This window comes from Rattus rattus, chromosome 13, assembly GCF_011064425.1.
Source record: "Rattus rattus isolate New Zealand chromosome 13, Rrattus_CSIRO_v1, whole genome shotgun sequence".
Taxonomy (NCBI): domain Eukaryota; kingdom Metazoa; phylum Chordata; class Mammalia; order Rodentia; family Muridae; genus Rattus; species Rattus rattus.
The window spans coordinates 21,350,409-21,368,413 of record NC_046166.1 but is presented as its reverse complement, the minus strand read 5'-3'; the positions used below and the strand labels follow the sequence as shown (position 1 = coordinate 21,368,413).

Below are 18,005 nucleotides of genomic sequence, written 5' to 3'. Positions count from 1 at the left end.
GAAGGAGCTCATCAGTGCGCTGCCAGCACACATCCAGGATGTAATGCGTGAAGCACCTTCAGCAGTTCCAAGAAAGATAATCTTTTGGCTTAGAGTCTCAATTAGAGCCTGAAGACTATTCTAAAGAAAAGTTCCACTTGAGCAACAATAATCTTTGACTTTTGGTCTATGGGGAGCCTATCCTGACATTTCTGCAAGTCCATACTCAGGAAAAATACTTACATCCTGATTCTCACTTAAGATGAAATTTGGCAATGTTTTTTTAAAAATGTTAATATATCTTAAACACATAGTTGGCCCTCCCTATGCACAGATTGTAAATCCACAGATGCATTCAAACATGGGCCTGTTCCTCTTACAGAGGACACAGGCTTGGTTCCCAGAACCCACAGGGTAGCTTCCAATCATCCTTAACTTGGGTTCCAGGGGATGCAACACACTCTTCTGGCCTCCAAAGACACAAGACGCCCATGATGTATGTACATACATGCAGGCAGTCACTCATACTCGTAAGCTAAAACTTTTTAAAAATCTAAAATAAGAAAAAAACTAAAAAGACATTTAAATATTTTTTTTCCCTCAAACTTCTGAGTCATGAGTCTATGTCTGTGTGTCTCTGGGAGGGGACTGAGAGAAAAGTAAGGCTGTGCGTAAGTGTCCCGGTTGCCTTTCTTTTTCTGAGATATAACACTAACCAAAAGCAACTCGGGGAGGGAAAGATTTATTTCAGCTCTAACTTCCAGATCACAGTCCACAGTTAAGAGAATTCAGGGCAGGAACCAAGGCAGAGACCATGGAGGAGCACAGCTCACTGAGCTTCCTGACTTGCTCACTCGCTATAACTCAGCTTTTATACGCCCCAGGCCTACCTACTAGAGACGATGCAGCTCAGAGTGACTGATGCCCATCAGGCAAGATAATCGCCCAGAGGCAGAGTCAAAGCTCTGTCAAGTTAGGCAATCATATTATCATTATTATGATAATTACCATCACCAACATCACATATGGGTATTTGCCTGCATGGATATGTGTAAACCGTTCGCATGCGTGTTGCCCCTCAGAGGCCAGAGAGGGCAAATAATCCCCTGTGACTGGAGTTACAGATGGTTGTGAGCCACTGTCTGGTTGCTGGGAACTGAAGCTGGGTCCTCTGGAAGAGCAGCCACTACTCCTAACCTTTAAGCCACCTCTCCAACCCCAACCAAGAAAGTCTTCAATTGAGGTTTCCCTTTTTTCCCAATGACTCTTGGTGGTTCCAAGTTGATAACACAAACTGCCCAGCACAGTGCGTATACAGAGTCATAATGTGAAGTATGTCTCTACATGCCATGATCGAGACTGCTTAAAACCCACTGACGACAGGGAGTTCTCAAACTTTAGCACAGATGAAAACAATCCACAGCACTTGTTAAAACACATATTTCCCTGATGTGCTCTAGAGCTTCAGATCCATTAGTGCACGGCCTGAGGATGTACACTTCCTGCCTATATTCCGGGTGATGCTGATGGCCCTGAATCACGAGGCCTGCAGCACGTCTCTGACACGCATGCTTTCATACTTTATTGTAGGTAAGAACCAACTGGAAGTCTTACTATTCTTTTTGCAGGTCTGATATTGAGCAGACCACAATTTGAGTGCCTAGACTTGTTGTGGTTAAAATATAAAAATTAAAAAAGGTTGTCTTTTATCCCCCACTAGGTCTGGCACCGCAGTGCCCCAAGATATCTGCTGGATATCTTGCCAGAAGCACACATTCCAATTCCGTGATGGCCCAGAGCAGCCGCCCCACACTCCATTACACTTAAATCTACACATGAAAGAACACACAACACAATAACCTTTGATCCAATTGATAAGATAATTGCCCACCTAAACATACAGAGCCCAGTACACATCCATCCCTTAAGAACATTAATAACAACCTGTAAATATACAGAGCAGAATCTTAAGTCACCTGCCATAGTTTCTTGCCCTCTCCCTCCAGTCTCTTCTCCTCTCCGCCCATCCTTCCTTCTCCCCCAATGACAGGCCTCCTTCTATCCTGTACCTGCCCCTCACCTGTACTTTACAAATTCAGTGGGGAGAAGGTTCTGGTGAAGTCACCTGAGTCCTGAGTGCGTGACTAGGCAGCTGTCCTTGGGGCAGTGGAATTAGCATCAAAATACAGATAACTCCAGGGCAAACCACTGCATAGACTTGCAGGCTCTAAAGGTGAGAGAGAAGCACTGTTCAAAGCATGCTCAGATGGTCACAGAGGAAAAAGAATTTTTAAGGGTTGCTCGATCTAGGAATAACACTGATGAAAGTGTCCCAGTTAAACAAAGCACTCCGTATTTTGGCAATTATGGGGACGTCTTCATCCAGGCTGGAATCAAGGCACTAATATCCCTCCACTTTGCTGAGTGAAATAAAACTCGATCTCCTTACGTTCATTATCTTGAGACTGTGAGTCCTGCTGATACTGCTCTTCCTATGCTAATGTTTTTAAATCTCCACCTAGCTCTGCAATAATGGGAGACCTCTGAAAGACTGAATTTGAAATAATCAGCTTGATTAAAGACATGCATGATTCAGTAATACGTCTTCAATCTGTATTACTTCTTGACTAAAGCCTACTCCTTTTGATTTATCACAGTCACTTAGAGCATAAATCTCTCCGATAAGCGTTCAGAACAGGGGCTGGGGATGCGCTAAACAGGAGGAGTGCATGTTTAGCATGTATGAGGGCCCAGGTTCAAATCCTGACACCTGAAATGTAATTTAAAAGGAAGTCGAGGACTTACAGCTTGAGTTAGATGATCAGGACTAACACCCAGCTCTGCTAGTACCCGCTACTCCTCAATTAACATAAATGTCCGGACTTCAGATTCCCTGCTCTATAAAACCACTAATGAAGCTGGACAGCCGGCTTGGAGACACAGGCCTGTGATCTTGGCACTCAGAAGGGCTAAGGTAGGAAGCACACAAGCCAGGATGACTATGAACATCTCTAATTTAAAATCTGAAACTTTAAGGAACTAAGGAGACACACAAATTCCACCTCCTGTCAGAGAACACAGTTAAAATGAAGACATAATAAAAACATTATAGAAAATCTCTGTCTGGCTGCAGAATAGGGAAGGGGAATAAAAACAAAGTAGAAAACTTCAGAAGTAAAAGTCATGTTCAGTGCAGTGGGCAGAAAGCAAATGGGGCTACAGGAGTGGTGGAGAGGGAATACAGTGGGGCTTGAGGCAGGCACCGTACACTGCATTGTTCTAATTATCTCAACTTCGATATGATTTGAGAGTCAGTTGAGTATTCCAGAGCGCTTTGGGCCAAAAAAGATTAAAAGCTAAATTGAAAACTATAAAAATAATATTTCACAACTCCCTTAAAAGCAGCACTTAATTCCAACATTCGGCTCCACATGGGATCCTGTTTAACCCTCCTGTTCCCATTACCCAGGTACTGTGCTCACACCAGCCAAATGCGGTCAGAGGGCCAAATCCGCTTCAGAAGCACGGTGTGGTGTTCCTGCCTGAACTGTACTCCGATCAATACGTGGTGAAGCCCTAACCCCCATACTTCAACCACAACTGTATTTGGAGGTTATTACAATGAGATCAGCAGAATAGGTGCTAATCTAAGGTCACTTGAAGACCAAGGGGAAGGAGCCGTCTGAAGCCAAGGGAGGGGACCTCAGCACTACTAACTCAGTAGTCGTGGACTGTGCTAAGAGCCCAGCAAATGCATCAGGGAAACCTGAAGTAAACAATGGCAAAAGAGACATTGTGTAGGGTAGATACACGGTAAGTCAGGGTTCCCTCTTGGGGTTCTTAAAATCATTAACAGGAGAACTTAAGAAAGGACTCAAAAAGAAACTCTAGGACAATGTTATTAGAGCCTGAAAGAGAACCCCCAGGGCAGACCAGCTGTAAACTGCAGATGCAGCCCGAGGGAGAGGGAGAGTGGGAGGAGCATTCCATTTAAGCTAGCACAGAGGTCAGGAAGCAAGGAAGTGGGGAGAGAGAATAAGGAAGCTCAAAATGCTGGGGAGAACATATTAAAGAAAGCATGTTTGCCACAGATACAGAAGAAAAGGGGAAGTCACATTTCCCTGGATGCTTTATACGTGGCTGGATTTACTGCTCTGGAAGAAGACAAACTGGAAGGAAAAAGAAATGGTCACGTTGTTCCACCTATCTCTTTAGCATGCCTTAAACTGACCTCTCCTTCCTAGGGATGGTCCCTTGGTCAAAGGAAATGCCCAGACTTTCGCTGGAATGTTAGATCTACTCAGGCCAAGGCTTCTGTTCTTTCTGTAGCACGGTGACAGAATGTAAGCCCCAGCTGTTTCCTTTTACCCAGAACAGCACTAAGGATGAGGGGCTGTATCCTCACAGGAGTCTGCAGAGAGCAATGGGAGTTCGAGGAGAAGGGAAGTTAGATAAGGTGGTGAGTCACTCCAGTCCACCTGCAGCCAAGGCTGAGAAACCTGCTAGCTGGAAAGAGCACCTCAGGGAGCACCTCAGGGAGTCCAATCTGGGAGGGATTCTGATTCCTTCAAGCTCTCAGCACCCATCCAGCCACAGCAGCTGATCTCTGTTTATACACTCAGTTTTTGAGGATTTATTACAGGCAGGGGCTTCAAACAAAAAATAAGAGCAAAAATAGGGGAGACAGTAAGAGCAAGGAGACATTTGATCATTTGATTTTTTGAAGGTTAGATGGAAAAATAAAAAGACACATCTTTGTATTCCAAAACTTTTAAAAATACAAAAAGAGAATGTTTATTTATACACACACACACACACACACACACACACACACACACACACGTATGCTAATTACTAACACCTAGGGGTTAGGGTTCAGGTTACAGAAAGCCAAAGTCTAGAGAAGCAAAGAACCAATTCAATCCATACTCAGAGCAGAGAAAGGGAAGTGGGAGTCATGTGTTAACCTCATAAAGAAGAATACAGGCATAGTTAAATTAAGTTGCAGGACTCTCCTGTATTATTCAAGCAGGCCTTAAATGCAATGACAGGTGTCCTGAGGAAGCAAGAGAGACACCAGGCAGAAGTTCTGTGACAAAACTCACTAAAAGGGACTCAAAGAAAAGATGTTAACGTAATGTCCTTGGCTTTGAGGTGAAGGAAGGGGTCCAGAGCAGAGCAATGCATCTGGAATACAAGGAAACATTATCGTCTGGAGTCTCCAGAGAAGCCACTGCCCAGCTGGCACACTGAGAGGCTAATCCTCCTGTGGCCTCTAGAACTGTGAAAAACTAAACTTGTACTGTTTCAAGCTAAGTTTGTTACAGCAGCCACTGAAACTGCTGCTGAGACAGAAATACGCATGCGTATGCACACGTGCCTGTCTACATTTGTCTGTGCTGTAATTCTGTAAACAAAAACCATAGTTACCATTTATTTTCTGTAAGCACACCTCTGCTGACTCCAAGAACCAAAGCGTTATTAATGAAATAACCATAAGACTAGCATGGAATTTGCCGTCCTATTCTGTCCTTGTTGGCACAGTACATCCAAATACAACATGAAGCTCCTCCACTTTAATGGAAACTTCCTGTTGCAACTTTAAAAATGTGTACTATCAATTCCTCCAACGTCCTGGAAATAAACATGGAGATTCATGCACATTTTCCCCTAAAAATACATGTACTTCCATGTAAACGAGAAAAATAAAACAAAACTGGTGTTTGGGAAGGGGATAACCCACCCATCCCCTACAGCTAACTCTTTCCCATTCCCTGGACAGGCTAATTGCATGTTCAAAAGTCAATACAAACATCAAGTTGGGACAGGAAGCCTCTCAAGAGCCGCTAAAAGCATCTGGCGGAAAAGTAGAATAAGCAGAAGACTAAATCCTTCATTTCTAAGACTGAAGAGATGAACATTAAAACAAAAGGATAGCACAGGAAAGGGGCCACAGGGTCGGGAGGGGGTGCACAAGGCCATAGATAATCATGCCCTCACCTAGCCCTTTTGCTGGCTCGGGGGCCAGTCTCTGACAGTGTGAGCAAAAGAGACAAAACGGAATCCATGCCCTTTTACAGGCCCCTGGAGGTCCAGTCTCATTTTCATACCAGCTGCTGTTTATTGACTATGCCCATTTCCTGAAAGCAGCTCCCCTGGGCCAAGGGCAAATGGACACTCTGCTGCTCCCCAAGGGAGGTGAAAATCAGAGCCTGCACCAGTGGGGAGAGGACGCAGAAGCGGGAGAACACAGCCCAGCGGCACACTACTTTTTAATCAAGAAGCATGCAAAGCTGTAGAACTAATAAGAAAACAAGCCTGTCACAGACCCAAACACATCCTCCCCTGACAGCCTCAGCTTACACCTGCTTCAGTTGTCTTGCAGGAGTGAAGATTATATTCCTCCCCAAGAGCCTGAACCCACCTTAGATAGGATTCCAAACCTGTAAGACGTTAGAAGCGTTTGCAAAAGGTGACCCCTGCTTGCTTCATTTAGTCATTTCTTTATCTATTATTCACTCATTTGTCCAGATATCTACTTGTTTACTTGTTTATTGAGAGTGTGGTGTAAAACGTCAGGGTTAGGAAGGTAAGCTGTTGAGCTGTCTAAAACACAGCTTTCTATAAAGCAAATTCAAGATCCCAGGAGCAAGTTTTCCTCGCAGCTTGTTCTGCTAAGGTAGCAAGTATCTAGCTATGGAGCTGGGGAGTGTCAGAGAAAGGGATTAAAAGAAAATTAAATTAACGACCAAATGCTAGTAGCTCACAGCATCCCCCCTCCTCCGCCTTCCCACCATCTCACAGTTAGTGGTGACAGATGGGCGGGTCTTGTCCAGCAAATGAGCAGGCCCAGTGAGTCAAGTCTCTATTGCACCTGTCTGGTTCTGCCTGCCCAGACTTACCTTTATTATTATTATTATTATTATTATTATTATTATTATTATTAGGCTTCTTCAAGCTCTGGGTCTATGCACTGATGAATTAAAATTCACAAACAAAGCAAATGAGATAAAGATTCACATTTTCAGAAAGTCAAAGCAAATACTCTTAAAGTTTTGAACTTGCTTGCTAGACTCCTGGTTGGCAATGAGAATTCTAGAGCCATCCACACCACACGCGGTGGGCACTCCTGAACCGATGCTAAGTCACATGAGCAAGGAGTGCTGCCAAGGCAGGGACGTATCCGACTCAGCGCAGCATAAGCAAAGACTCTGTGAAAGTTCAAGTGGACTATAAATAACTGATGTTTAGAAATGCCCCTCAGTGTGTCCACTTATAAAGAGGAAATGGCCGGGTACTGAAAACAAGCTGTATGCACAGAACGTAGGAAGAGACTCCATAAAGCAGCATCTAGACAGTCGAGGCAAAGAGGGGCACCAAAAAGAACAATGGGTCCAGAAAACAGAAATGTACTCAAAAGTGATACCAAGTCTCAGGTAAACATTAACTACCCATGGTCTAGATGAATTGCTTAGCATAATTTCATTCTAAAAATATATAGATGGTAAAATATATTATGTGCATGCCCTTCTAATACTAAAGTTACCTTAGTAGTTCACCAATGGAATCATTTCTTCAAACTGCAATTTATTACTGTGACAAACACCATGACCAAAAGTAACGTATTTCCTCTTACAGCTTATGATCCACCATGAAGGGAACTGGGCATGATGCATGGCAGAGATCTAGAAGCAGGGACTGTGGCTTGGATCGCAGAGGAACACTGCTTAGCAGCTTGCTCCCCACAGATTGCTTAGATGTCTGTTTTAAACAACTGAAGACCACATGTCCGGAGGTGGCATCACGCACAATGGGCTGCATTAATCAGGCAAGTCTTCACAGATATGTCTCCAAGTCAATCTGTGTTTACACAAATGAGGCTCCCCCTTGCCCAGCTTGAATCACACTGACGAAGCCCTAATCAGCACAGGCAGAATGTATTAGCTGCCCAGTGTTCGATAACAAATTGTGAGCATATGAGCTTCAAGTTAAGTCCTGATGGCCAGTTAACAATAATAGGACTAAAGACACTCAAGACAAAATAGCTTAAAGCTTGACTTCCAAGGGTCTTTACTATCTAAAGGGCTTTGGGACAGTAATTCTATCCACATCAAACAGTTCCTCCAATTGTATGGCTTTAGCTGTACAAAGACACAAACTACCACTTGTAATAAATGCTCAGATACAAGTCATTCATTGTAAGCCACAAGGATTAAACTTCTAAGAAACAAAATGCTTGCTAAGAATAAATACTTTCGGAATTCTGTTTTTTAAATTTTAATAATTTCTTTGAGAATTTTATTCAATGTATTTTAAAGACATGTACACAACCCCAATCCTCCAATTCCTCCCAGAATCACTTTCTCCACCTTCCCATCCCTTCCCACCCATCTTTGAGATTTCTTCCTTAAATTAAAAAAAAACAAAAAACAAAAAAACAACCCTGCCCTTGAGGCCTGCAGGTGTGGCTGCTGTGTCGTGCTTGTGTCAATAAATGGCAAAGAGGAGAAAGGCTGTCTAAGCTCAGTGTTTGGACCTTTGAACATCTGAATGATTAGTAGCCTAATAGTCCCTGAAAGTGAGACAGCCACCGGTGCGGTGCCAGGACAGGGAACGACCTGGAGAGTAAAAGAGCCCCACCTGGTAGAACCAGGGAGCTGGCCCTGGCCCTGGCACTCATCAGCTACAGCACTCAGGGGAGTGGGCCCTGCAGCTCACTTGGGCAACACAGTGGAGCTGACCCTGGTGGTGGAGTAAGGATGGAGGGTGTGGTGCATAGCCATGAACATGAAAGAACTAACCCTGCCACTTGTCTGCTGGGCAGCGGAATGGGGAAGGAGAGATGTGCCCCACCCCCACCCCTTTCACCTACAGCAGGAAGGAGAGCTGGCCCTGAGGTGATCAGAGCAGGAGAGCTGGCCCTGCCCATAACTTGCTGCAGCACTTGGAAGAGCAGGCCCTACAGCTCACCTGGGCAGTATAGTAGAGCTGGCTGTAGATGTGGGGCACTGCAAGTGAGCAGGCCTCCAGGGTGTGAGCATAGGAAAGCTGGCCCTGCCTCTTCCCTGGTGTGTAATGTCACACATGTGGGAGAGACACCCTTCTTCCCTCCCTCATCCCTCCTCATCTATGGCAGAGAGCTGACTCTGGAGTCAAGAATGGAGGAAACTGGCCATGTCACTCACAGGCTGCAAGTGACCAGTCCTACAGGACCAAAACTACAGGACCTCCATGACACAGGTCAACAGGTTATTTGAGAGGATTCTAGAGAGGCTCCAGTACTGAGAGAGTGGCAGAAACCAGAAGCCTTGTACCAGACCAAGGGATCATTGCAGTGAACATTTGCAAACAAACAAGGACAAAAGTTATACTGTGGGACACACTGTGACACACAACACTTCCACGATGAGATTTCATTTCTAAGTTGCGGGGGTATGGGGGAGAGGTTGCAAGACTGGAGAGTGGGTAGCATAAGAGGGGGAGCTGACTGTTTTGCCCTATTCTCAACACCCCTTGCCTTTTAATTCCCATTCTGATGTTTACTTCTTCTATTAGTTCGATTGTTCTTGGTTTCACATAAAGGGGAGAATGTCCAGTATTTATTATTCTACATACACCTGGCTGATTTCACTTCCTCACAACACTGCAAGCAAATGCAACTATGATTTGACCATAATTCCCAACAAACTCTTTCAGGCAGATGATTCTTCCAAGCATCTTCTTTAAAGGTTTCAGATTCCACTTGTCCAGTCACCACTTCAGGAATGTCATGCTGTTCCCCGAGGCTTTAAGAAGGCATCAATTTGATCCTCAGAAACACGGGAGCCAAGAGTTGAGTTTGTGACTCACACTTGAGAAATCAAAAGAAGAGCAAGCATCCTGGAACAGTGCTTCCTGGAGCAGTGCCTGTGTGCACTGCTCACACTGTGGGAGCTTGTGGGCAAACGATGAACTACCTGGGTCCACTGCACCCAGCTACCAGCAGCAGAGCTGGAGGACCTGCATGCTGACTTAGTCATGCTCCAGTCTCAGCTATACCTATTCATTCTGGAGAGCAGTAGAGCTGAGGACAAAGAGCAAAGTCCACGCCTTTTAAGCCACATCTACCCCCACAGGACAAGCTACAACCACAAAGTACCTGGGAACATGTATGAATAAGTTAGTATTTCTTTCTTATTCTGAGTATCTTAAAGTTGGTCATTTTTATCAGTGGCTTTAAATTTGGGTTTGAGTAACTACAACACGCAGACATAAAGTTGCTTTGGACCCATCCAATGCAAGGGATGTAACAACACTGGAGAAGTGTCCCTTGCTACCTAAGACAAATTATCCTCTCAGTGAATTTTCAACAGACAATACATGAACTAAAGAACAAGATGGAAATGCAAACTGTCAATGCTCTTAAACACAGAACAAGAGCTCATCACTTTTATAAAGGACACAGCCAACCTCACCCTCACCCCAACCCCTGCCATCTTTACTCTGCAGATCTTCTGAGAAATAGAGGTTTATTCATTTGACCTGTGCATCTATGGACAGAACACATACGAAGAAACATACACACACACACACACACACACACACACACACACACACACACACACACACCACATACACACACACCACACACAGACACACACACACACCACACACACCACACACACACTCACACATCATGTTTTACTGAAGATACAGTGCTAGACAGTTTTCTGTCAGCTTGACACAATCTGAAGTCATCTGAGAGGAGGGAACTTCGATTAAGAAAATGCCTCCCTAAGATCAGACCGTGAGCAAGCATGAGGGATATTGTATAATTAGTGATTGATGTGAAGGGCCCAGCCCATCGTAACCGGTGGTTCTAGGGTCTATCAAATCTGTGGTGAGCAAGCCCTGGGAGCAAGCCAGTAAACAGTACCCTTTCATGGCCTCTGCATCAGCTCCTCACTCAGTTCCTGCCCTGTGTGAGTTCCTGTCCCAACTTTCTTCAATGATGAACAGTGATAGGGAAGTGTAAGCCAAATAAACCTCTTCCTTGACAAGTTGCTTTGGCCATGGTGTTTTTATCCCAGCAATAATAACCCTAACTAAGACAGGTGTGGTTCAAAGAACATATTTTTACCAAGTGTTCTTGAGAGTTACTCTTAATACTTGTTTGTGCGTGATAAAAATAAGGAACCTGACTTATGTCAAAGAAAAATAAAAGCAGAGTTCCAAATAATTAGATTATAAATGAACTTTGGAAATCCACACAAAGTATAAACATTTCCTACAAATTGTATTGATAACCATTATAACAAGATGTGGCTAAATAAAATTGATAGCTTCTATTAACTTGTGAGCAAAGATTCTTGGTATGAATCTGATTACAAACCCTTAATGTGCTTTAGGGAGATGAGAACAAAATTAGCTTATGGACAAGAGAAAATTAATTAGAACTGTAAGGGGCGTGGCATTATTGAGGTATAATTCTCTTATATGAAGAGCAATAACCCAGCAAACATAGTCACAATTCAGAAGGCAGATGTTTTTTCAGAGTGACCGAAGTAGACAATACTTAAAAAATAAAAAAAGATGTTAGCACTTTATACTTTTCTCAAAAGGCCCCCCATGAGATCTTAGATATGAGAAATATTTCAAATTTTTGTCATTTCCTAACTATGCATATGTATACATAGACTCTGGCTGAGGCCAATGCTCTGAAGGGGGGACAGAAAATAGAAACTGGAAGGTTAACTATCCTAAAAGTAGACAGTAGGGCCTGACTCAGGGAGAAGTACAAAGGAAACCTTGAGTTTATCAGTAATGTCTTGAGTTTTCAGGATGCTCATGTGTTAGTTATGTAAGTGAAATTTAACCTCTAAGAACAAAACCTCAAGAACACAGCATGGGGAAAGGGTAGCAACTAAACACTGGGTCTTTATACATGCAATCAGCCTTACAGCTATAATCTCCTCACTAGTAACTGACAAGGATTTGTTCCCTAGCCCAGAAGCAAGCAATGTGGGGCATGTATGCATCCACCCATCCACAACCCGTCTATCCACCCACTTGCCCACCCACCCATCCATCCATCCATCCATCCATCCATCCATCCATCCATCCATCCATCCATCCACCCACCCATCCATCCATCCTACCATATCACAAAAATGGTCTGGTCCGGGGAAAACTGCAAGCAAAAGCCTTTGTTTTATACCAGTGCTTTCACACCAAAGTTTTATACCTGTGCCAGTGTAGACTGACAAAATAAAACAGTGGTAGGTAACTTTGAATCTAATAGTTCCCAACTTAAGTGCATCTAAGAACTGATTGGGCCTTCGCCCTCAAGTGGAAATCAAGAAATCTATTTCTGGAAAATCTCATAATCATTCTGATAAAGTTGTCTCCAGGATCACACTGCGAGGAGACACTGCTCTAATACAAGGGAATTAGCTTCTCCACACATTCCAAGTTAAATGAACCGGATCACCGCGTTGTAAATGACATCAGGTAATATTGGACAGATGACGAAAAAGATGAATAACTCAGGTCCTCAAGGAGCGTGCAGACAATGGAGGAGTCAAGCAGGGGACAGCTGTATTGGTCAGCTGCCACAGATCTGGCTGCAGCAGTTAATAATTGACCTTCAAACACTACTGGCTTTCTGTGAATGCTTATTTATTGCGCAGTTACTGAGGCTGCTGTGAGACAATTATGGCTTTGCTCCAGGTACAAGAAGGCTACAAATCGGCTCACTACCTTCATTCTGGAACCAATGCTTAAGAGAGGCAGACCCTGTCTGTAATGTCACAAAGAGCTGGAGTCAAAGAGCACAGTTTATTTCCAGCACTTCCACTCATAATCTTGGATGAGATAGCTAAACTAAAAAAAAAAATTAATTCTGAAGGCCAAAGCACTCCACCTCTCTTTGGGAACAGTAATAGAGGACCTGACACCAAGGCCATTATGAAAATCCTTACTCATATACCAAGTGGAATGGAGTAGCATAACACAAAATTTTATCATGGCTCTCAAAGAGCATATAATTTAAACTCATGAATACTTTATATCTAGAATCTCCCACTTAATGTTTTCAGACCGTGGTCAACCATAGGTTACTAAAACCATTGAGAATGGAACTTCTAAGGGCAGACTCTGTATACTCCTCATTTTGCTACAGAATCCTAACACATGCACACGCATCTCTCTCCCTTCCACCCCTAGCCAATCTTCTAGAACGTCAGTCTCATCGCTCTAATGCCTCTCTAACATAGTCCTCTACTCCAGGAACAATCAAGAACCCAGAGACAGTCACTGTGCCCGCTGCACTCCCTCCCAGCCGTCTCCCCCACTCTGATCGTGACCGTTAGTGCACACCTGAACCTCTGAGGCCACAGTGAGCCAATCGTTTTACAAACTTTGTCCCAGCCTTGAGGACTTCTAAAGCCTTCCTTTTCCACACTGAAATTTTCCAACTGCTTCTATGTCCAAGATGAAGGTCTCAAGCCACTGTCACAGCGTGCATCTACTCCACTTCTGACACTCCATCTCGGACACAGCCCCACCCCTCATGCCATCTATACTCTGGAATGTCCTTCCTCATTGTCTTAGTCACAGAAAACTAACTCCGTGCATGCATTTTTATATTACTTTTCTTTTTCTTCATTCTGTTTTTTAATATTACTTTTATTTTTTACAGTCCAGTTACAAGCTTTGTATGGATAAGAAAAGATACCAAAAAGAGCCTAGACGACTGAATGTACCTGACTACTTGCTGCTGTCATTATTATTGCTACCTTTATACTTTGAAATTCCTTAATTTATATATTTTATATATTTATCTCAATAACTTAGTTTGCATATTTATTTCATTGAAATTCAGTAACTATTGTAATAACATTATTTTTAATGTTGACATATTTTTACTTATTATTACATATACATAAACTTAAATAACTTTTGCCATGGCAACTTACTAACTTTTTCGCTATTATTAGTGATGTTGCAGTGATTTGCCTTTAGAATATTTCTTTATGTTCTGTTCTGATTGTTGTTTAAGAAAATCTCCAGGAAGTGGAATGATAAAATGGAAGAAAACATACACATAAGACTCAAGTCTTTATGTTTGGAAACTGTCCTCCAGACTGTCTGACCAGTGGTGACCCATGAACTATGGTCATACATGTTTTAATCTCAAGTCCAGTCACATCTCTTGGTACATTTTAGGCATCTAATAAACTAAGTGGAAGGAATAGGAGAAGGAAAGTGAGAAGTTAGACAGAAGGGGAGTTGTGGGAGAGCAGTACCGTCTACTGGAAAAGTTCAGTGCAGCTTCAGAAAAGGAGAGGTGGGCTAGCTCAGAATGAGCATGGACAGAGAGGCTGAGAAAAATGAAGCACATCAGGCTGTTTGGATGAGCTTGCTGAAATCCTCCTAGTCATGATTCAACAGGTCTGGGGTAGAACCTAGGGCTGCATTTTAACAAGCTTTTTAGCAATACTTCTAAAAATATTTAGCAATGCTGGTGCTATTGGTCCACGAAACAGATTTCAAATAGTAAAAAACATGTGGTTATACTAAAGAAATAGGTATCACAAATAAGCTTTGGATCATAGTAGTCAACTGAGTGAAAGGGGTAATGGAACTGAAAATTAGCAGACAGGAGCAAATGGATTGTGAGTTTTATTCTTCCTACCTCCTATCTTCTCTGGCACATTCAGCTGAAACCATAGCTCAAAGCTGATGGGTGCGGTCTTATCACTATTTCATGGCAACCAAAGGCCCAGTTATGGATCTTGTCATTAAAGTGACATAGAGGAACCAAGAGTTATTAACCCTCTCAAACTCATTAAGCCTAACTCATTCAAATTCAGTAAGCAGTGACTACCAGTTCTTGGAGCATACGTCATCTGAACACACTTCAGACAGAGAGTGAATACATACAGAAAAGAAGGGTGGTTATTCAAAACGTGAGACACTAACTCTATCCAGGGAAATGCAGACAAAGGGGAAAACAGCCTTGACAGATAACTAGCGGCTAATTCACTCTGTGTCCCTTCCAGTCACCATTACTGTTGGAACACTGACAGGAAGAAGCCAGCGTTGCTGGAACTCTCTCAGTCATTACATTAGGGCCTGGAAAGGAAGATATAGCAAAAACTGAAAGGACAGGAGTAACTTAGGAAGGCTGAGCTCAATTCTGATCTCGGGCGTTTTGCCAGCATCCTCTCCTCGCAAAGTTCTCAGAAGGCTTTCTAGCAGGAAGTCACTGCTTCCAAAGCTTATGAGATCACCAAGGTCATGACCAACTCCTGTGAGGAGGGAGGAAGAGTGCAGACAGCATTACAGCAAATCCAAGTGTCCTGTGCTTGAAAGGTGAGTCTTTGCGAAGGCACTTTCAATGTCCTTAAGGGTCTATTAGAATCTAACTTTAAAGTTCCTATCAATCTCTGTCTTGTATGTACTATGTGAAGCCAGAATATGGGCCATGACTACCTAAGGTCAATCCCCAGCACCCCACTCACCCCCAGAGAAGGCCAAACATAACAATATACACTTGTAATCCACATGCAGAGGAGGAGACATCTGGTCACCCAGTCCACCTTAACTGGGCAGCCTTAGGTACCAGAGGTAGGCCCAGTCTCAAAAGTAAAAGGTCGAAGGCACTGGGGAGCACCAGAGTTTGACTTCAGGTCTCCACAAAGCAGTTCACACAGCCAATATCAAGAGTATTTAATGATGACTCTTGACCCATTCCTAGAAAGATGATTCCTTTAAAATTTATTGCAGATAATTTCACTGTATTTCATGTACATTTCCCTTCTAAACTTCCAAAGTCAAAAGTCCCAAGAATTCCAAATAAATAATCCATGAAGTAAGATTTCAACAACAAAAAAAAGGGAAAAATTAAATTAAATCATTCTATATTCAAGACATTTAAACCCCAATGGGTCCTAGGCTATGACACGCAAGAATCCTAATCTAGTTCTATACAGTCTGGATCCAATTTACTATATCTCGTTTGTCTCTTTCTTTGTTTTCAATGTCAGGATCAATCCCAGGGCCTCAAAAAGACTCAGCAAACACTCAACTACAGCATCACAGCAAAGCCAATCCCCCAGCCCAAGATCAGAGACAAAAAAAAAAAAAAAAAAAAAAGAAGGAGGAGGAGGAAGGAAGAGGGGGAAGAGGAGGAGGAGGGGGGAGGAGGAGGAGGAGGAAGAAAAGGCTAGGCAAATAACCAGTGGCTAATTCTAATTTTGTATCAGCCGCCATCAAATCATTCCCAACCCTCCCTCTTCTCCATTGTTTTCACATTGTTCCATTATTCTAAACAACTGTACTCATCTGTCAGTGATGATTCTGACAACACCAACCTGTCTTTCCACTTTGCTCTTCGTAATATAGTACTTAATCTAGAAACAATGGCAGACAAGCTAGACTGCATCACTTATCGTCAGTACTTTTGTAAAGGATTTCTGAGACAAGCTCTCATACACTGTAACCCATGCTGGTCTTCAACCTGCTATGTAGCATAGGTGCTAAGATTATGGGTGTGTACACCACATCTGACTAACTCAAAAACTCTGTCCTCATAGACAACATGTATGAGTTTGCCTGTCTCTTGGGATACACATATAACTTAAACTACTGCTACTCTTGCACTTGACATTTGGGATATCTCTCATACCAATAAGTGTTTCCCCCATCAAGGTAAAGTAGACAACAAGTATAAATCACCTCAACAAAAATGTTGTTCAATTATTATTTGATTTTTAAAATTATCAGTGTCAGGATGTGGAGTATGGCCCCAGACAGGTAAGGAGTTTTAATTAAGGAAAAGCATGATTAAAGAGCTGCTTTCCAAAGGTTAACAATCAGTGTCGTATCTGACTAGAATCCAAGAAATAAGCAGCATAGAGAAGATCAAAGAGAAGCAGCTATAGAGAACGCTACTAAAAGGTGATTTGGAAAGGGGTTTTTTGAATGTCAGAGCCATGAATTAAAGCGAAAGTCATAACATAATGGGAAGCAGTCCCATAAAAGAAATGAATGAAGTAAATAAGGAAATGAATGAAGTAAATAAGGAAAGTAGAAAATCCACGAGTGCTCTAAGTGGTGCTCCAGCTAGGAGCAGGAATTAAAGGATGCATAGGGACAAAGCACACAGGATAGTCTGATGGGACCAGAAAGACAGCACAGCGGAAGGGTGGCTGTCTGACATATGAGAGGCCCTGTCCAATCCACATCAGTAGTTTTAAAGATAAAAAAAAAAAGTAATTTTATAATCTGATTAACATATCTTAACTCAATCCTATTCAAACTTCTAAGATTAACTAATAAAGACAATTTAAGGAGCTAAAAATACGGAGATGGGGGTGGGGGGAGTTTACAAAAAGTATAAAACTTTAAAGTACAAAGAATACATTAGGGTCTGGAAGAATGGCTCAGTGGTTAAGAGCACTGACTGCTCTTCTAAAGGTTCTGAGTTAATTCCCAGCAACCACATGGTGGCTCACAACCATCTGTAATGGGATCCCGTGCCCTCTTCTGGTGTGTCTGAAGACAGCTACAGTGCACTCATAACATAAAAGAATAAATAAACTTAAAAAAAGTTAAAGAGAAATGTAATAAGCATTTTACAACTCTTATGAAAAGTACATAAATTCAGCAAAACAGGAAATTCAGTTAAATTTGAAGTATAAACTACACAACTAAGAAATGGCTTTTTGTACTTAAGTCAATTCAATATTTAAGAATCTACTGTCAAACAAAAGGGGAGAATAGAAGCTGTACTTGAAACTATCTGAAGACACAGGGAGAAAACCAGGGAGCTAGAGAGATAACTCGGCAGCCAAGAGCGAGTATTACTCCTGCAGCGGAATCAAGTTCAGTTCCCAGAACCCACTTACAACTTCCTGTGACTCCAGCTCCTTTAGGGTCTGTTGCCCCAGCCTCTGCCTCCAGCCTCTGCGGACACCTGCAATTCATGTCCAAGGACACGCACACGCACGCGCACGCACACACACACACACACACACACACAA

General features: G+C 42.8%; 1 protein-coding gene and 1 non-coding gene across 2 annotated transcripts in view; one reads left to right on the top strand and one right to left on the bottom strand.

Moving 5' to 3' along the window:
- Window positions 1-18,005, bottom strand: part of Psd3 (pleckstrin and Sec7 domain containing 3) — a 373,120-nt gene that overhangs the window by 312,369 nt on the left and 42,746 nt on the right. The gene's annotated exons all lie outside the window — the stretch shown is intronic.
- Window positions 8,422-8,549, top strand: LOC116915130. The gene has a single exon (XR_004389810.1). It is a non-coding gene; the product is annotated as a small nucleolar RNA SNORA17 (small nucleolar RNA).